This window comes from Bos indicus, chromosome 5, assembly GCF_029378745.1.
Source record: "Bos indicus isolate NIAB-ARS_2022 breed Sahiwal x Tharparkar chromosome 5, NIAB-ARS_B.indTharparkar_mat_pri_1.0, whole genome shotgun sequence".
Classification (NCBI taxonomy): domain Eukaryota; kingdom Metazoa; phylum Chordata; class Mammalia; order Artiodactyla; family Bovidae; genus Bos; species Bos indicus.
This window is the reverse complement of record NC_091764.1, coordinates 112,090,198-112,111,369: the sequence shown is the minus strand read 5'-3', so window position 1 is coordinate 112,111,369 and position 21,172 is coordinate 112,090,198. Positions and strand designations below refer to the sequence as shown.

Here is a 21,172-nt window from a genome sequence, read left to right as displayed (position 1 = left end):
TTTAAAGTACAACTGACTACAGAAAAAGAGCAACCATAGCCTGAATGAGTATCTGTTTGAATATTCAATGCTCTAAAAAGCATAATGTTGTTAAAGTTTATTTTTAAAAGGCAAGGTAAAACAAAGAAAAGCAGTTAGTCATTAATGAGACACATTCTCAAAAAAACAACTAACCTTTTCAAATATTTTTTCCTATAAACAGGTAATTCAGGGGAAGGGATTGAAACTTATGTTCACTACAAGCAGATTTATTTCCAAAACAAATATTTTTTGAAGCTTTCCAGGAGACAGACTGTGCTTTCACCCTGATCTTTTACTGTGTGTTGGTAGAATCGAGTCTTCTCTTTAAATCTCACTTTCTTAGGAAGAATTCATTTTCCCAAACCAAACCTGACTTCACCTCATCATTCACTTAATAATCAATTAGAAAGTGTGGGGCTCACCTTCTTCTGTTTCAGTTGTGCCGTATGCTGGCTGCACCTTAGAACCATTTGCAGAACTCTGAAATATCTCTATGCTGTGCCAGAGCCCAGCAGGGGTGAAGAGAGCATCCACCCATCTATGGTGGTAGTGATGGGAGATCAGTTACGTGGGGGACTGACCAATAATAACATTAAGGATGACAACAGTCACGTTTCTCAGTATTGAAAAAAGGAGTTACCAAAATGGAAAAAGAAAACTCAAATGAACCCCATGGAGTTGGATCAGTATTAGTTATTGGCATGAACTCATGATTTTTAATACACAGGGCCAGACATAACAAAAAAAAGTAGATGCAATTTTATATTCCTTCATGTATGCAAATACACATACTTATTCCCTAGCTCTATCACTGAGAGGACTTGGGAACAAGCAACATCCAAATATAGTAGCTATGAACATACTTCGAACCCAGATTATGGCTTCTAAATACCATCCTTCACTAAGAGAATCACAGTTGTTTTTTTTTTTTGAGAAAGAACTAATTTGGGAGCTTGATGATGAAAAGCACAAAATGAGCTGAAATGCTTGTTTTCCAACAAGCAAGAAAATCTTTGACAAATGAAGGGACATGTCAAATGGTCACAGAAGCCTGAAGAGGGTCTTACAAGCTAAATCTGGGACAATATGACACTCAAAATAAGTAATGATAGCAACAGATTATAAGCCATTGTATAAGATAGGAAAACGTGAGTCCATACAGAAAGAAATCAGTGAATACCTTGAAACACCAAGGAATGTAATATTCACATAATTTTAAAGCACCACATCACGAAACACTTATTAACTACAAAGGAGAAAACAATAATTATACAGAGGAGAAGCCGGGTGGCTAGCACCTTAGTTAAGTAATCCACATGAAGATCATCAATGATGGGACACACTGAAATTTTGAGTAACCTGACAGGAGACTCTGAGAACACAGCAATAATCCTACGATATGCATAGCCTGAATATCATCATAAAGAAACATCAAAACAGTCCCAAATTGGGAGACATTTTAGAATATCATGGGTTTAAAATCTTCAAAAATTTCTAGGTCACGAACACCAAGGGAAGATGGGGGAACTGTTCCAAATGGAAGGGGACTAAAGGGATACAACCACCAAAAGCAAAGTGTGATCCTTCTGTTACAAAGGTCACACTGAGGTAGGGGCCAGAGTAAATGGTAGTAAACCACTCCCAGAGGCAACATTCCAGATCAATCACATAGGAATCTATGGGTTTTTTTCCAAAGCCCCCACCCCAAGTGGTTCTAACATGTAGTTGGAATTGAAAATGACTACTCTAAATTCTCGTGTTAAGCTTACCATTAGCCAGATGCAAGTGTAAACACCGTAATCTAGAATAAATCAAGAATGGTAAAAAGCCAAAACTACTCTTAAAATGTCTAAGGTGAAGAAAATACGAGTGTTTTCTTTCTCCTTTTCTTTTTTTTTTTAAATAAACAACTACTGGTTTCAAGAAGTATGTGCAAGGGACTTGTTTTTGAGAAAGGCCGTATTTGAATAAAAGGGGAGACTCTCAATACTCATCAGAGCTGAAGCAGAGCAAGACTTCTGTCTGCAAGTTCAGGACATTAAAGAGTGACAATGCTGGCATTCCTAGAAACTGGCTGTTTCACACATCCAAAACCTCCAAGACCACGTGGGGAGGTCCAGAGCTGGATATCTAGATGCCAATTCCCTAGAGCTGACATCGAAGGCCAGTCACAGTGCAGGTCCTATTTCTACACTACCCTCACCTACTGTGCATACCTGATGCAAAAACCGTCCTCCTTTTTGGTGCTCAGTCACACCTTACCGTGTTGTCAAGTCCTGGCTCAGTAGCTGTCTGCTTCAGTGAAGCCTTCCCTGACAACTTCAACCCATAAGAAACTCACCCTCCTCTGTACATCTCACCATCTCTGCCCTGCCTCTTGTCTGGCCCTGAGAAGGACAGGCAGGGAAGAGGGTTCCACCTTACACATGGTTAGAAAAGGCCTTTCTGATAAGGGGGCCGAAGCATGGAGACCCACTGAGGTGAGGGAGATGCGGCTGTCTGCGCCAGCGGATTCCAGGCAGAGGGACAGCAGCAGAAAGGAATGACACTGGTGTGTTTGGCAAGGAGGCTGGAGTCAAGCGAATAAGGGAGAAGGCGGTGGATGAGATCAGAGGGGTAGCCGGGCCCTGCTGAACGTCACCGCACTTCTCAAATTCAAGGGGACACATCTGGGAACTGAATAAGGGATCAAACTGGGACTGGTGTACACACACAAACCGACACTTCCTCCACCTCTAATTCTGTCATGAAAAGCCCATTTTCCCCCTCCCGCTTTCAGAGCTGCTGCTCCTGTCTTCACAGGAGCTGGCCCGCCCCGCTCAGGGCAGAAGGGGAAGCTGAGTAGGCCTGCGTTTGCTACAGTGAAGTCCACTGCTGCCCTTCCTCTTCTTACCACCCAGCACAAATCCTAGGACACACGAGGTCCTCCACTGGATGTTACCAACTGCATGATGATAGAGCGAGAGACGCTTTTCTATCTTTTCAATGGGACATGGTTCGAAAGAAAAAGCCTCAATTAAATTTAACTAGTTAAATCACTCAGCAGACAGACACTGAGTTACTAGTATGTGCCAGGCACTGATCTAGGCATTAGGGATGTAACAGTGGCCTTGGGGGCTGATGGTCTAGACCGAGACAGACAGACAAATGTACACACACAACATCACCAAGAAAATAAAGCTGAGAAAGGAGCTAGAGTGCGACCAAGAGGGAAGGGGCAGGGAAGATGACAGGGTACTTTACACAAGATGTGCATTCATGGAAGGCCTCTCTGAGACTGTGAGAGATTGGAATGAAGGAAATTACCTGGGAGAAGAGTGACCGACCAGGCAGAGAGAACAGTAAGTTCAAAGATCCTGGGATGGGAGGGTGCTCGGTATGAATTTGGGCTTTTATTTTTTGGGGGGAGGGATATTCTTCCTCCCTCCTCCCACCGCCCCCTCCCCCACAGCAAAAACTCACACACAGGCGTCAGAGTTTTCTGTGCTTATTTTCTAACAGTCCTCACTCACACCAAAAAAAACTAGGCGTTCCATTTCTTAAGAGCTTCCCCCATTCTGTTCCTTTCCTCTTTCCTTCTTCCTATTTCAGTGCCTACTTGCCAAGCTCTGTGCTGGAGGCCAACAACTCCACACGCAGTGCTGCTTGCCTTCCTGGCGCTCTCCGTTCAGATTTTATTGCGGCTGCGCCTGGTCTTACTTGTGGCATGTGGGATCCAGTTCCCTGACCAGGGATGGAACCCAGGCCTCCCACATTGGGAGTGTGAAGTCTTGGCCACTGGCCCACCAAGAAGTGCCCCTCAGCTTAAATTTCTGAACAGCTGTATCTCGCCTCACAACTCTGCCCTCCGTCTTTACCAGTATTTTGCTGTTCTTTACCAGTATTTTGCTGTTGTTGCTGTTGTTCAGTTCCTAAGACATATCTGACTCTTTACGACCTCACAGACTGCAGTACGCCAGGTTTCTCTGTTGTTTGCTATCTCCCCGAGTTTGTTCAAACTCATGTCCATTGAGTCGGTGATTTCCAGGACACTGGGGTGCCTTTGGTGTTTTGAAAGTACCAGAACCTTGGACAGGTGAATTCACGGCTTGTGATAAGCCAGGTTAAGATATCAACCTCTTTCCAAAAACTGGAATCACAGCAAATGGTTCCTGAATTAATGTGCTCAAGCCCACTGAGCCTCAAGTATCAAGCAGAGGCAGGGCTGACAACTTCATACTTTGAAAGCAGCAGTCACCAATATACTGACCCAAGAGAAAAGAGTATCTGCCAGGTATGAATAACCGGCTACAACACCGTCAACATCTGACGACTTTCTGGTCGGTACGTATCGCAGCACCTCTGGTTCCAGATCATAACCATATATAATATAATCAAGGCCGCCGCTGCCTCCAAGTCGCTGCAGTCGTGTCCAACTCTGTGCGACCCCATAGATGGCAGCCCACCAGGCTCCCCCATCACTGGGATTCTCCAGGCAAGAATACTGGAGTGGGTTGCCATTTCCTTCTCCAATGCGTGAAAGTGAAAAGTGAGAGTGAAGTCGCTCTGTCTTGTCCGACTCTTAGCGACCCCATGGACTGCAGCCTACCAGGCTCCTCCGTCCATGGGATTTTCCAGGCAAGAGTACTGGAGTGGGGTGCCATTCCCTTCTCCAATAATTAAGGCAGGCAGATCCAAATGGATACAACAGATCCACCCAACAGATGAAATGTGCCAGAAGCAAACCAACACTGTAAAAGAACAAGCTATCAACGACGTCGATGAATCACCAGGGATTATGGTAAGTGACAAAAGCCAATCCCAAAGGTTACATACTGTATGAATCTATTTATAGAACACTCTGAAATGACAAGCAGTTGTCAGGGGTTGCTAGGGGCTGAGGCAGGGTGATTATAAAAAAAGGGTGACACCAGTGGTCCTAAAGGTGATGAGACTTCTGCCTGTTGATGACAGTGGTGGTAGATAAGGGAAGCTACATGTAATACAACTATAAAACTAAACACATACACACACACAAATAAACACAAGTAAAAGTGGGGAAATTAAACAAGATCAGTGAGTTGTATCAATCAGTCTCTTGGCTGTGATACTATACTATAGTTCCACCAGAAGAAACCACTGGCACAAACTGGGTAAAAGGTGCCTGGAATCTCAATATGTTATTTCTTACAACCACATGTGAATCTACAATTATCTCAATAACAATTTTAATGGGGAAAAAAAAAAAAGAGCCTCAAATACTGATTCATCTTTTAGTTATCTTCTTAAAGCGTTTAAGGACTTCTATTTCAAACAAATATTTTAACAGCTCTTTATGAAAGTCACAGAACAGTCAAAAAGAACTTTAGAAATCACTGTGGTCCTGACGTTCAAAAAATGTATTCCCCCAAATAGGCTAAAATCTACACTTCTCCCCAATATGTCCAAATTAACTGTTACAGTTTTATCAGTCGAGGTTCCTTTGTCTTCCATACATTAGGTATGTGGTAAATATGACACCACAGGGTGTTTAAAATGTTCCTCTACCACGTGATCCACAGCATCATCCTTTTACTGAGGATGTTAGTACTGTACCAGTAATAAAAGCTATTATTTCACTTTGCGGTGGAAGAGTACGTCAACTAAGCCAACATCAACTCCAAGCCCCTTCTGGCCTATTTCCCAGAACTCCTTTTAACTAGAGATTGAAATGTGACTTATGTTCTGCCAATAAGTTGCACGTGTGCGTGACTTTACTAGGGAACTGACAGGGTGCAGGGCACCCCTCTTCTCAGGGAGCAGACATGATGTGGTCCTGGAGCCGAAACCTCTAACAGCGGTTTCCTGAATGTACAGGAAGAGGAAAAAGTTCCCGTGGGGCCCCCAGTGGTGTGATTCCCAAGGATCTATGAGACAGCATCACACTTAATAAACCGTTGGCAGCAGTCAAAGTTCCACTGTCTGACACTAAGAACTCTGTCCAACACAGATTTACATAAGCTTACTAAAGCACAGCTAATATACGTGACTTGTACAGACAGTTACTTCCTTAAAAGACAAATGGTAATCCTGGCAATTTATAAAATGTAAGAAAATAACTAGACACAAAACCATTAACAGTCATAACCAATTAAGGATTAATGATACCACACACATATTTGGAGTGAGGACAATTAACAAAAGGAGTGCAATGACAAGAGTTAAGCAAAGTGCTCGAAGTATCCATTTAGAGTGTTTTTAATTAAAAATGCACACAGAAAGAGAGCATGCTGGAATAAATCCATTTCGGCAGAGGAAATTACATAGTAGGGTACTCCAAAGATCTGTGTTGGATTTATTCTTAACGTTTTTTCATTTGCTGGATCTGACTGAGGGAATTTAATGGGATGCTAATGTAATTTGCACATGATATTAAATTAGTAGTCAAGGCCAAACAACACTGAAGCATCAAAATCATTTTAACATTGAGTGGCTCATGGGAAGAAAATAGTAACATTAAACTAAGCAAAATAAAGGTAAATACATTTTTTATTAATTTAGAGGGATGCAGAAATTTCTCCTGCCCTGAGTTGCATCATGTAATACGTGACAGGCAATTCTTTTGTACGGCGGCTTGAGAGTTTCTCTGGCTGCAAGGAGATCAAACCAGTCAATCCTGAAGGAAATCAACCTTGAATATTCATAGGAAGGACTGATACTGAAGCTCCAATACTTTGGCCACCTGATGCGAAGAGCTGACTCTTTGGAAAAGACCCTCGTGCTGGGGAAGACTGAAGGCAAAAGGAGAAGTGGGAGACAGAGGATGGAACGTGAGCAAACTTCTGGAGATAGTGAAGGACGCGGGGGCCTGTCATGCTGCAGTCCGTGGGGTCGCAAAGAGTTGGACAAGATTTTGCGACGGTACAATAACAACAAAATTAACACTGCTCCTTCTACATATGAGTTACCTTCCTACGTGTGGTTGTGTAAAGCGATGCTTCTCAATCTTTAATGGGAATCTTGTTAAAATGCAGACTCTTATTTAGTAGGTTTGATGGGGACCTACAATTCTCCTTTTCTAACAAGCTGCTGGTCCCTGGACCTTACTTTGAATAGTACAGAAACAATGCACTTGGCTGTTCTTTCTAGGAAAATATGAAATTGTACTATTTCTTCAAGGATAAATATTAACCTCATTAACATCAAGCTTATGCCCCGTTATTCCTATCTGTGTTTCAGTGCCAAATGACAGTGTAATCTTTATAAAGATATATTAAAAGTCAATTAGACAACTTGTGTAATATCAAATACGCATGAAATTTAATTGAAATGACATGAGGAATAGCTAGGACCACATCTGTGCAGGCAAACAAACCATGATGACAGCAAATGTAGGTATCAATAGTCAAAGGGGGCCATCAGCTGTAGGGGAATGCAGATTTCAAGTATGTCAAGCACAAAAAGAATCTGCATTTCAGAATCAGTGAAATACGGCAACAATACTTCTGTGAACATAACCTCTGACTCCAAGTGTCTCACAAATCTCTCCACATCCCACAACTAAGGTACACACAAGGAATAGGTTTATTTGGAATTACTCAAATCAGAAAAAGGAAGAAAAAACATTTACAAGAACTTGTTTTCACTTTCAAAAATTCCACGTGGCAAAAGTTATAACGAGTGATAGGGGAGGTTTTCCCTTGCAAAACCCTTCAGGGTTAGAATGGTGATTGAGAAACAGCTCATTTGAAATGACTCTTCTTATACTTTATATACTCTTGCCTCGCAGCCCAGCAGTCTCTAACAAAGATCTAACAAAGATCTTTATTCAGTCCTAGTGCAGCTGTGTAGGAAGTTCCTTATATTGCTTTGGGAATTATCTCCTTATAGCTTCCGCCCACCGGTCCTAAGCTTTCCTTTCCAGACTGCACAGAAGTCTTCTAAATCCCTATTTGTAGCCACCCATCATGTATCCCAGAGGCTTCCTCACAGTCTTCAAACAGTTCACCTGTGACCTGGTTTTCTAGCCCCTCACCACCATCCCCTAGGCATATTCACTGTGTCGACGAGCATCCAATTGCTGGGTAAGGCAGGACCAAACAGAGCAGGCCTGCCACTTCCTCATACAGATAATACCCCACTGTCAGTTCGGTCGCAGAGCCCATCTGCCTTCCCCAGCAATCACATCTTTCTGAGTTACAGCCACTTCTCACCCCTATTTTTCACAGTGTTGCTAAGTTACTGCTCCGTGATTGAGTAGAGGGTCTTACATGTATCTCTCCCAATGCCTTCTGTGCCTGACTGTCAGCCTAGCATTGCCACCCCCTACAGCTGGCAGGGGAAGCCTGGCACAACATTTCCCAGAATCCCATTCTCTGTCTGTTTTAAGTTAGATATGGCCAATGAGAAGCTCCTGCTCTAGTATAGACAGAAGTCAGTATTCTCTGAAAATAGCTGGAAGCAGACACACAGGCAGCGGCAGACAGGACTTTCCACTTTCACAGCAGCTTCCAGATGAACTGGAGCCATACTGGAGCTGCAGACGACCGCTGAGACCATGCTTCCCTAGGAACCTGGCATTCTAATTTCATCAACAACAATGGTCTCGTGCATTCTACTCCCGCCCACCCCCGACTCTCTAATGGTTGTGTGAGCTTTTAATTCCCTATAGAAAAGCCTTTTCTTTTTGGAAAATACAATCGATTCTACCCCCAAAAGTTACCAGAATTAATAAATGACTTTAGCAAGGTTACAGGATATAAGATCAATACATAAAACCAATTCTGTTTCTGTATACTAACAACAATCAAAAACTGAAATTTTTAGAAATCCTACTTATAGTAGCATTGAAACCTACGAAGTATTTAGAGGTAAACCTGATGATAAAGTCCTATCCTTGTACACTGAAAACTGTAAAATGCTGATAAGAGAAAAATTTTTAAACCTAAAGAAGTGGAGAGATACACTGTGTTCACAGACTGGAAGACAGCACTGTTTATATGTCAGTTCTCCCAAAATTGATTTACAGATTTGACACAATCCCTATCAAAATCTTGGCAGGACTTTTAAGTAGAAACTGACAAGCTCTTTTAAAAATTCCTAAGGACCCAGAATAGGCAACAAGTTTCAAAAAGAACAGCTGGAGGGCTCACAGCACCTGACACGCAGACTTATTATAAAGATATAGTAATCAAGGCAGTGCAGTATTGCCATCGACAAAGACAAAAAGTTCAGTAGGATGAATCAGATTCCAGAGGTAGATCAATACAGAAATGGACAACTGATTTTCAAAAAGGTACAAAGGTAATTCAGCAGAGAAAGAATAGTCTGTTCTCTACAAACGGTGGGGAAGCAGCTGAACAGCCATATGTTTAAAAAAAAAAACCCTCAACCCAGACCTTACACTACATACAAAAATCAACTCAAATGGACCACAGACCTGAACATAAAACTAAAAGAAAATAAGGAAAAGAAAATCTTTGTGAACTTGGGTTAGGAAGATTATTTCTTAGCCCTAACGACAAAAGGATGATCCACAAAAGAAAAAAAAAAAAAAAAAAAAAAACACAATACATTTGATTCTTCAGAATTAAGAACCTCTACTGTCCAAAAGATGCCGTTAAGAGAAAAAGAGCAGCAGACTGGGAGAAAATATTCGCAAATCACCTATCTGATAAAGAATGCATCTCCAGATAGATAAAGAACCCTGGAAATCTAATAATATATTTTAAAAACCCTATTTTTCAAATGGGCAAACTTTGTAGCAGCTTGATTTTAAGAGCTGAAAACTGTAAACGACTCAATTGTGCATCAGTTGGTAAATGGATCAACAAATTGTGGTAGGGCATACAATCAAACAGTTCTCAGCAATAAGGGAACGGTAACACAAAGCATGGATAAAACTCAAAGTAATTATGTTGAATGAAAGAAGCCAGAAGAGAACTGTATGGTCCATTTGTATAATATTCTAGAAAACACAAACTAATCTGTAAGGGCAGAAAGCAGATCAGCAGTTACCTGGGGGCTGGGAAGGGACAGGGCAGGGCCAAAAGGAAGACGGACAAGTGGGCACTAAGAGACTGTGGGGACTTCCCTGGTGGTCCAGTGGCGAAGACGCTACACTCCCAATGCAGGGGGCCAGGTTCAATCTCTAGATAGGGAACCAGATCCCATGCCACAACTAAGAGTTCACATGCCACAACTAAGCCCCAGCTCAGCCAAACAGACATACACACATACACAGATGGAGACTTTGGGAGATAACGGATATACTTTTCATTGTAAGCATACACAGTTCAAAACTGCATGTATTCTGAACACTTCAAATCTAAGCACTTCAATTCTAATTTAGTATTTCAGTTACACCTCAAAAAGGGGCTGAAAATAAAAATGAAAAAGAGAAGCAACTCTTTCCTCCATGGAATACCTGGAATGGCCTCTATTTTCCTGGCAGAACCCTGACTGTGCACTGGTACCTGTGAGCTCTAACAGTTGAAATTTCATCCAGGTTGGACAGTCTAAGATGCCAAATCTTTAAATCGGAGCTTCTGCATTGATAACATTCCTGTGAGTGTAAAGTACCATTTTTAAATGCAATGAAGCCTCCTGTAAAAGAAATCTTAATAAGGTAAATGTCTGAACTTTTAAACCATTACATTTCACTGCTTTAACTCTCTGCTGCTGCTGCTGCTAAGTCACTTCAGTCGTGTCTGACTCTGTGCGACTCCAGAGATGGCAGCCCACCAGGCTCCCCCGTCCCTGGGATTCTCCAGGCAAGAACACTGGAGTGGGTTGCCATTTCCTCCTCCAATGCATGAAACTGAAAAGTGAAAGTGAAGTCACTCAGTCATGTCCGACTCTTAGCGACCCCACGGACTGCAGCCCACCAGGCTCCTCTGTCCGTGGGATTTTCCAGGCAAGAGCTTTAACTCTCTAGATTGCTATAAATTGCCAGCCTGTTTACTGGGATTTTCTCCTGATGTTTCCTTTCAGCTGGTAACACCTATACTGTTGTTGTTGTTTAGTTGCTAAGCCGAGTCTGACTCTTTTCAACCCCACGGACTGTAGCACGCCAGGCTCCTCTGTCCATGGGATTTCCCAGGCAAAAATACTGGAGTGGGTAGCTATTTCCTTCTCCGGGGAATCTACCCAACTCAGGGACTGAACCCACATGTCCTGCACTGGCAGGCAGATTCACTACAACTGAGCCACTAGGGAAGCCTCATACCTTTATGATGTGTTTATAGTGCAACTCTGAATCAAATCTTCTAATTTTTCAACTATTCTTTTGGTTTTGCTTGCCTCAAACTAAGGTTCTTCAAGCTCAAAAGATCCCTGAGGTTTTCAAGACCTAAGATCTGGTGAATAAATCTTTGTTAACACCATCTTACATTTTACTCCTGAAAGTACTTGCTAAGGCTCCAAAAGACAGCCTGAAACTAGGAGTAGTTTACAAATACTCAATAGACTAAGAAGCAACATCCTGAGGAGGGCTTTTAATATGTATATCCTGGAACCACTAAAGACTATGTTTAAACCCTAAGGGCCAAACACACAAAGCCAGAGAAGCACTCTACCCTTAGTATTCAACAGTAGAGAAAGCGAAAAGAAACAAGCTATAGGAGTCCAGGCCAGGGTTCTGGAAGCCACAACAGAATAGCAAAGTATGGTTTCTCAGCAGAAAAGAAAACAGCTTATCAATGAGAACCCAAAGTGTGAGGCACATGTCATTTAGAGAGCAATCAACAACTAAGACCAGTAGACAGTGGGGCTGCTTTCACGAAACACTTAGAAGCTTTTGTTTTTATACTGTTTTCCCACCCTTCTTTGCCTGCTTCCATGTATGGGCCAACACAATTATACATCAAGAGACGTAATAACAACAACTGACCTTAGAAATCCAATAGACTGTTTGCAACTCAATCACAGTAAGTTAAAAACCCCTTTAGAAGGCAATTTTAAAGCAATAAAAGCACAACAAACAACTCTTAAGATTATGTACTCTCCACGTTCATCCAGGAGGACTTGGTGGCTAGGACATCAAAATGCTTCAAGTGCACATGTCTACCCCAGCAGGGCCTGGTCTCTTCAGATGCTCACTCAGCAGGCTTGGGCTGAGTTCAGACTCCTGTGAGTGCACTCCCAGGGGCCGGGGTTGGGGGGGGTGGTGGGGTGTCCGGAAGGTTGGAGAGATTCTTAGTGGTCTGTTGCCTCCCTACACAGGAGAAGGGAGTGTGGGCCATTATCCTCACTCAGGCTCTGGAGTCTCCTCTTTCACTGACCAAGCCACTTTCTCAGGGCTGCCCGGGCACACATAAGAAACAGAGCTAAATAGTGGGCATGAAAACCTTTAAAAGCATGACTCAGATCTAAAGGGGAGAAAAGAATGGAATTCAAACAACGAATCATGGTTCTCCTCTGACCAAGGTGGGAAGGGTCTTGTCCTATCACAGGCCACCAGGGAAAGTGACTTTTGCACGTCTTTCTAGATCTGTGCCTTAAGAGAAAGCCAAGCATTTTACTCAGAAATTAAGAGGAGGAGACTTGGGGCCTTACCTCAGAGATCACATAGGACCTTACTGCCAACAGTGAGTGAGACAGGCAGGGTGCAGCTTCCTGGTTATAGGCACCACTACCACTGTACTAAGTCTATGCCTGTTATTCTAATTCTGGAAATCCTCTGAGAAAGGGTGCTATTTGTGACACTTATCTTGGTATTGAAAAATGAGCAGAGAAGGAAATCAACTCTGAATTCAGGATCCACAGGTTGACAGTCGCACCCTACTTCTCAATGCTTTTAATTTGTGCTCTATTTTCAGAATAGTAAAAATGCAAAGTCCTGTTTTTGTATGCCAGTTGTCGTTTAAATTTAGCAAGTTGAATGATAAAAATTGAATTACCTTGAGGGAAATGTACATTTCTAAAAGATAAGCATGTTTGATGTTAATAAGTAACCAGCTACAGAGTATGGATAACTCCTGAACTTACATGACCCAGTTGTTCATCTAAAATTATACACAGGTGGGAAGATGACTCAAAATTTAAAATGCCATTTATACACAGCCTTTTGGTAACAACTAAGCCAACATGTAACTGTGTTTGATGCTTCAAGACCACATACAGGATGCCTAATTCTAGATTATATTTTATGGCTCTATATACACAATTTTGTACCTAATTTCTACTTAGGTCATCTGAGGAAAATTTTTAGAGAGTAATCTACCATTGTAACCTTTAATAACATTATTCAAATCTAGGGAATTGCAAATGTATGCTTTTAACAATCTCAGTAATAGCCAAGTGTAAATATCATGGTTTTCTGAAAGAACACTTAAGTTTCTCTTAAACAAGAGATCAAGGTCTTTTTTTCCCCTGGTAGTTAAGAATCTTGCTTCCTGTATAAAATCTGTATAATCTCTGAGTCTAGAGATTCGCAACAAACGCCTGCAGTGTTTCTCTATTTTTGTGTGTGTGTTTCAGGACTCAGTTTCCAACATCTTCAAAGTTTTTTTGATTCCATCTCCCACAACCCCATATCCAAGTACAATCAATTACAACAAACAGAGCCCTCTACCAAGGTCAGGCAAAGAGAAAACACAAGCTTTGAAGTCTGACAGTTTTAAGACCAAATTACCTGCATCTCCAGCCTCAGTTTCTACTCATGGCAGGAACTTGGGCAAATTATCTGGCTTCTAGGTTTCAGTTTCTGCATCTATAAAATGCGGATTATGCTGGTTGTCATGAAGAGTGGCTGTGCTGACTGGAGACAGTGAATCAAAGCATCTTACAATAGCCAGTCCATGGGCTGCAGCTTCTGCTTCTCTTCTGGCAGCAGTTCCCTCAGCCTTCTCCTCCCTATCAAGCATCTATGATGCATAAACCCCAGAGGAAGGGCTTGGGTAAGACACAAGGAGGTATGAGACACAACATTTCTGAGACATACTGAAGAGCCACCATGACTCTACTCAATTAGACCCATACCGCACACCTCACGTGAAAATAAACTCTAGATGAAGGGAAAAGTTCAATATAAAGGAAAGAAGGAAGTGCATATTCTTCACTAAAGCACTGAAGAAGCTGGCTGATTTCTCTTTTCATAATTACAGAGTAAACAAAGACTTTCTAATTTCTAACTATGATACAAACTCAGATCTCATAAACAAATGATTGCTGTATCTATATAAAATACAGATATTTATAAACTTTAAAACCATTATTATGATAAAACCCACCAGGAACACAACCAGTGTTTGCTGGGAAAAATATATTAGCAATTCACATCACAAAGAGTTGGGTTCCGTGATACATAAAGAGCTCCCACAAATCAGTAAGGAAAAGGTCAACAATCCAATAGAAAAGTAGGTGAAGGAAATGAACTCATTGTTCATAGTTCACATCTAAAACATCTGAGAAGATAATCTACTGCATTCCCTGTAAGAGAATAGCATTATTAAAACTGTCCTGGAATACCACTTCTCACTTACCAAACTGTCAAGGACAAAATTTGTAAAACTACAATGCTGTCAAAGGTGCCAGGGGAAAGGCATTCATATATGTTGCTGGTGAGAATATAAACTAGTAAAATCTCTATAGAGGACAATTTAAACGTTTTCTACCAAAGTTAAAGTGTACACAGTCTTGGACTTAGCTATCTCACTTTTAGGAACATTATCGCAGGAAAATAATTATACACGTGGGAGATGACAGACCTAAAGAACATGACCGCATCATGTTTATAATGGCAGAAGACTGGAAACAGTCCATCAAGTAGGAAGCTGCTTATAGAAATTATAGCTTATCCACACAAGGAAATACTATGTAATTATGAAAGGAAGCTCTTTACGTACTAATGAAAATAGATCTTCAAGATATATTGTTAAATTTAAAAGCAAGATGCAAACAAGTGTACTTTAATTATCAGGTACATAAGAAAAAGAGGGCTTATGTGTAGCTCTTTATATATGAATAGAGACTCCTTGGAAGAAAACATTTAAAAAAACCAGTAATACTATTGCATTGAAAAGGAAAAGCTGGGTGGTGGTTAGACAACTGTGTACTTTTTTCAACCAAATAAATTCAGTTTTAAAGAAGATACTTGCAAATGATATATCTGATAAGGGGTTAATATCCAAAGTATACAAAGAACTCATATAACTCAACATCAAAAAAAAAAAAACCCAAAAACTTAAAAAAATGGGCAGAGGACCTGATTAGACATTTTCCCAAAGACATATAGATGGCCAATAGGCACCTGAAAAGATGGTCAACATCAGTAGTCACCAGGGAAATGAAAATCAAAAGTACAATGACACGTATCAGCCCATATTTATCAGAATGGCTATTATCAAAAGAACAAGTAAATGTTGGTAAGGAAGTGGAGAAAATGAAACCCTGGAACACTGTTGGTGGGAATGTAAACTGATGTAGTAACTATGGGAAACAGTATGGAAGTTTTTCAAAAAATGAGAAATAGTTGCCATACAATCCAGCAATTCAACTTCTGGGTATTTTTCTGAAGAAAACAAAAACACTAATTGGAAAAGATACATGTACCTCTATGTTCACTGCAGCACTGTTTACAACAGCCAAGATATGGAAGCCACCTAAGTGTCCACTGACAGATAAATGGATAAAGAAGATTCCGTATGTGTATATATGTATGTGTGTATCTATCTATATATAGGAATATTACTTGACCATAAAAAAGAAAGAAACCTCCATATTATGCTAAGTCAAAGACAAATATCGTACAATTTCACTTACATGTGAAATCTAAAAAAAAAAAAAAAAAACAAAAAAAAAACCCACCAAAAAACAAAAACAGAACAAATAGAAAACAGAACAGACTCACAGAGAACAAACAGGTGGTTGCCAGAGAAGGGAGGGGGTGGGTGGGAGATGAGTGAAACACGTAAAGGATTAAGAAACATAAACTTCCAGTTACAACATAAATGAGTCATGGGATCAAATGCACAGCATAGGAGATATAGAGTCATTAAAAAAAAAAAAAAATAGCAAGATGCTACCACTGAGGGAAACAGTAGAGAGTACACAAGATTCTTTTTTTTTTTTTAATAATTTTTAATTTGTGGTTAAGTCTTAAAACATACTATTTTAACCGTAACTGTACAGTTCAGTGGCACTAAGTGCATTCCCACTGTTGTACAGCCCTCACCATCATCCATCTCCCGAATGCTCCAGCTTCCTAATCTGAAACTTGGCCCCATTAAACACTGATTCTCCATCCCCCCTCCCTACCCCACCAACCCCCAGTTCAGGGTATCTACCAATGTATTTTCTGATTCTATGAGTTTGACTATTCTAGGTAAAGATTATTTCCTAAAAAAATATATTTTTAAAAAAACCACTGTTATTTCTTACAACTGCAGGTGAATCTATAATTATCTCAAAATAAAGTTTAAATTAAAAAAATTTTTTGTTTTATTTGAGTAAGCAATATATCATGGGTCTGGAAGTCTAATGGGCAACCAAAGCAGTGATGCTATCCTGAGTACAGAAGAAAGATCACTGTTGAGCTCTCGCACAGGAGTCTGGATTCCACTAAGAGCACCCTCCATTCCCCAGACAAACCCCATTCCTGTCGGGTCCATGCTCTTGGAATGCAAACTTTTGGTTCCAATTAAGGCCTTCCAATCCTCCCCAAGTGGCTCAGCGGTAAAGAATCCACCTGAGATGCAGGAGCCGCAGGAGACTCCAATTCGATCCCTGGGTCAGGAAGATCTTCTGGAGAAGGGAATGGCAACCCACTCCAGTATATTCTTGCCTGGAGAATCCCATGGACAGAGGATCCTGGCAGACTACAGTCCATAGGGTTGCAAAGAGTTGGACACGACTGAAGCGACTTAGCACACATGCACCTAAGGCCTTCCAATAGCCAAGACATTTCCCCTTGGTCTTCTCCCCATCCCCTCAGCATTTTGTACAGTGGTTCACAGAGGGAACTGTGCAGGCCACAAACATGAAGCTACGGGCTGCCCGGATCAGCCATGAGAGAACAAAAACTTCCTCAAGCAATAAGCTGCAAACGGACAATTAAAAACTTTCAGGGACTTCCGACTTTTACCTCCATGAGATGTTGTGAAGAGAGAGGAGGTCAGGGGAGACTCCAAAGAACAAGAATTTGCTGTTGTCTCCACTGTGCCTTGAGTTGAAAGTGCCCCCATTATTACATATGAGTCATCATCCTGCTTCCTGGCTACACCTTAAAATGGAAAAAGAGATGGATGGGCCAGGACACCTTACCTTCAGGATAGCAGCCATTATACTCCTTCAGTTAGATCGCCCTTATATAGACTCCAGGCTCACCAAGCAACCGTCGAACTCTAAAACACAGGTCACCTGGAACAAGGACAGGCTGGGACAGAATGTCCAGTGGGAGCCCTGGAGCCAGGGCAGCAAGAAGGGAGACAGGAGTCAATAAAGGGGGTGAGAAGGGAGCCTATAATCTTCACCTAAGAGAAAGGGAGAAGGAAATGGCAACCCATTCCAGTACTCTTGCCTGGAAAATCCCATTAACAGAGGAGCCTGGTAGGCTACAGTCCATGGGGTCGCACAGAGTCGGACACGACTGAGTGACTACTTAAGTAGTAAGTAAGCAGTAACAGAAAACTAGCATCCAAACAAATCCGCCTTTCCATCTTTCCTGAGCACTCAACTGGTGTAAGACCATGGCCCGTGAAACATCAGCTGGACACCCAGAGCTGTCTTAGGAACACAACAGGTAAGCACTACTGTGAACAATTCATTCACCTAAAAGAAGGAAGCCATTGTCCCAACAAAAAGCAAATGCACGCTGTGCTGTGTTGCAGTGGAAGAACTGGAACCTGCAACATGCTGGCGGGGCCTAAGTGTCTAGACAGAAGACAGACCACTACAGGTATCGACAGAATTGGCTTGGGGTGGGGAGGGAAGGGAGAGCGAGCTGGGACGGGCGAGAGATGGGCTGCCTCACAGGGATTCCATCACCATCAGGAAACCCGACGCTTCCCCAAAACAGCCAAGCCTTCTCACTAAAAGCGTGTTAGGTGGGGCTCTGGGGTTAAAATCTATAGTTGTGTGCTTTCCCCTTACATGCCCGCTTTAGCTTTACTTTTTTCACTCATTTTATCTGACATGCTCTGGGCCCTTACCAAATTAGATCAACGAGCCCAGTCTTGAAAAGCTAACAACTGCTTTCCAAACACACCAATTTCCTTTTTTCTAAAACAAAGGCTTTAAAAGGGAAAGGAAAGTGAAGAAAGAGAATGCGTTCCTGCCAATTTTTCTGGCCAAGTTGGGGTTTCCAGTTAAGCTTTCCACTCTTGTATGTACAGCTTTTGCTTTTAAAAAAAAAAAAAAAGGATGAAACAAGAAGGGAAATGAAACACTATGTACCAAAACTGAACCACAGAGGTGCTAACCAAAAGGCAGAAATATTTCCTAGAAGATAAAATGATTTAAGCAAACACTTGAACAACAGTGAGCACACATGCAGACTGTTTGCTGCCTCCAACAGGGAGGATTTAAACAGCCCCTCCCTCTTCTGAGCCACTCTAACTTGGACAGAGGGACAAAGGTTCCCCGGAAGCTGGGAGGGAAGGGGGCTCAACCACCACCCCTCTCCAAGGGAGAGGAGACTGCACCTGGGCACTCACACCACCCTGCCCTCCATCCCGCGCCTGGTCGTCCTGGGGGTTCCGGCTCCAGGAACACGGTGGCTTGTCCATGGTCAACAAGAATCTGGGGATTAATATAATTAACACTGCTGTATGTTATATACGAAAGTTCTTGAGATAGTAAATCCTAAGAGTTCTAAACACAAGAAAAACGTATTTTTTTTCTTTAAAAAATAAAAAAATGTGTCCATGAGGTGATGGATCGTCACTAAACCTATTGTGGTAATCACTTCATAATGTAAGTTAAATCATCATACTGTACACCTTAAACTTAAGTAGGCTTCCCTGGTGGCTCAGATGGTAAAGCGTCTGTCTACAATGCGGGAGACTTGGGTTTGATCCCTGGGTCGGGAAGATTCCCTGGAGAAGGAAATGGCAACCCACTCCAGTACTCTTGCCTAGAAAATCCCATGGATGGAGTAGCCTGGTGCGGGCTACTCCATCCATGGGGTCGCAAAGAGTTGGACACGACTGAGCAACTTCACTTTTAAACTTAAGTAGTGCCATATGTCAGTTACATCTCAACAGAACCGGAAGGAAAAACAAAAAGAACCTGGGGATCCTTGGGACTTCCTGGTGGTCCAGTGGTTAAGATAACATGCTTCCACTTCAGGGGGCATAGGTTCAATCCCAGGCTGGGGAATTAAGATTCCACATGCTGCGTGGTGTCCGAAAAAACAGGTTTAAAAAAAAAAAGAGAATCCTTCAGCAAGACTTCCCCACTACACTTACCAAACCCAGGGTTCAGGAGGCCAGAGCATCCAGGCTAGGATGTGCTAAAATGCTCCAAGCTCCACCCCTACCCTACAATAAGAGCAGTACTCAGCAAGACCAGCTGTGAGCTCTATCATAATCTGTTGCTAATAAAGTTCCTGTGTTTTCTAATGATTTTTTTTCCCCCAGAACGAAGGGCTTTCCTGTGTAATCCTGTGTAACGTTTTCTTCCCCCACACAATCATTTAGTGCCCCCTACAGGCCACGCCTTGTGCCGGGTAGGTATTCAGGATAGAGGAGAGAAAGACAGAAACGGTGCTTACATTCCAGTAAAACAGGTAGTAAGCCAACTAAGAAACGAGTAACATGATTTTAGTGACCAGTGAAGAAAATAAACCAGGTAGGGTAATGGCAACAGAGACATCGGAGAATGGGTTCTTCCACAGAAGATGAGCAAGGCTTCCAAGGAAAGGAGGCAATATTTGAGCACTGACTGTTGAAAAAGAACCACGTGGGGATAGAATATTCTAGAGAGAGGGAAGAACCAGTCTAAAAGGAACGGGGGAAACCACCTTGTTATGTGAAAGGCACAGTAAGACCTGTGTGGCCACTGTTGACACCAAAGCACTTAACCGAAGTCTACAGGGTAAATGGCAGTCAGAGGCTGGCATGGGGGCGGGGAGCAGGGTTCAAGGTGAACACCCAACAGCACCAGCCATCACGTGCAGGAACGACTTGTCCTCCTGCTGCAATCAAAGGACCTCCAGACTCCTGCCCGGCCTCTTCCAGACCACATTCCCAAGCCTGGACCCTGGCTAAGGTGACATCCGCCTCCAGAAATGACTCTTGCTCCTTCAAACAGCTGGCCCTCCTTATCTGCAGATGACTGGTTCCAGGACGTGCCCCTGGCCCCCCACCCATGGATACCAAACCTTTTGAAAGTTCAAACCTTTTGAAGTTCAATTCCTTTATACAAAACGATGGAGTCCAGTCGGCCCTCCGTATCCGCGGGTTCCGCACCCGTGAACTCAACCAACCTGGGACAGGGAACCCGCGGACATGGAGGGCCCGCAGTGTGTGCCTTCCATCTAGCTGAAGCCCCCCACTTGGGGCTCACCACCTCCCTGTCTTCCTGTTAGATCCAACGCAGGGATTCCTATCAGCCTGGAGCACTTACTCACTTTTCTAAGCAAATACTGACAGTCCACCTTCTAAGTGCCCAGTATTATTCTGGCCCCGGGATACAGAGGCTGAACCAGACACTGGTCTACCTGGTCTCCTGGGGGAGGAACTGGTCAACAGTTTATACACAATCGGGTAACGGGATAATAAAGGTTCATATGACTTTGATAACTGCCTCTGACAACAATTTGAGTCTTTTGTGGGTGATGTCATCTGTCCAGATCAGCCTGAAAACACAAGAGCCCAGTGACCTTGCTTCCCAGAATACCCAGGAAGTTTGGTTTAAGTCTGTTGCTCCTCAAAAGCGTCCTGATTTGGACACTAAACTCATCCTACCCATCAGGATCAAACCTCCACTTCTGAGCCTGGCTCTTAGAGCCTGCCCTGCCCGGGGCTTCAATTTACTTCTCCATCTCCTCTACCATGCCTCCTCAAACCTTCACTTCCTGTTACCAGAACCCACTGTCACCTCCTGTCTTTTCTCTGGTACATGAAAGGCCCTTTATAAATGACTGTGAATACAAAGAAATAAAAGAGGATGTCCAACTATCCCTGGGCTGGCTGGAGTCTCTCTCCTACAGAAGCCATTCAGACTGCACTTTCCCACCCTGCCCAGAAGTCCT

The 21,172-nt window shown here is 42.5% G+C and overlaps 1 protein-coding gene across 10 annotated transcripts in view; it reads right to left on the bottom strand.

The window, feature by feature from the left end:
* The window catches only part of TNRC6B (trinucleotide repeat containing adaptor 6B), a 262,610-nt gene that overhangs the window by 79,763 nt on the left and 161,675 nt on the right, over positions 1-21,172 (bottom strand). The window contains exon 1 of one of the 10 annotated variants that reach the window (XM_070790455.1): positions 13,613-15,735. The exons of the other annotated variants lie outside the window; for them this stretch is intronic. The gene's annotated coding sequence lies outside the window, so the exon portion shown is untranslated. Of the gene's footprint in view, positions 1-13,612; positions 15,736-21,172 lie in introns of those variants that run through there. 10 annotated transcript variants of the gene reach the window in all.